Source organism: Poecilia formosa, unplaced genomic scaffold (genome assembly GCF_000485575.1).
Source record: "Poecilia formosa unplaced genomic scaffold, Poecilia_formosa-5.1.2 Scaffold2, whole genome shotgun sequence".
Taxonomy (NCBI): domain Eukaryota; kingdom Metazoa; phylum Chordata; class Actinopteri; order Cyprinodontiformes; family Poeciliidae; genus Poecilia; species Poecilia formosa.
In genome coordinates this window covers 1,654,968-1,655,241 of record NW_006799941.1, presented here as the reverse complement: position 1 = coordinate 1,655,241, position 274 = coordinate 1,654,968, and positions in this window count along the sequence as shown.

Sequence of the window (274 nt, the reverse complement as noted above, 5' to 3'; positions counted from 1 at the left end):
TTTTTCTTGTTTTTTGTTTTAAATAATATTTATTTTATTTCTTGAGAAGCATTTGTCTGTAAATTGAGTAAAAATATCACTAATGGGGTATTTTAAAATTCATTTTAGATTTATTTTTGTCAGATGGTGATGACAAAGTTTTGGGTCAGGTTGATTAAAAATGTAATTTTTTTTAAAAAATTCGCAACTGGGAGCCTGTACCTTAGCATCTTCATATTTTCTAAACATTATTTGTCATATTTGCATACATAAGGTTGAGAAATAATTAAAAAAA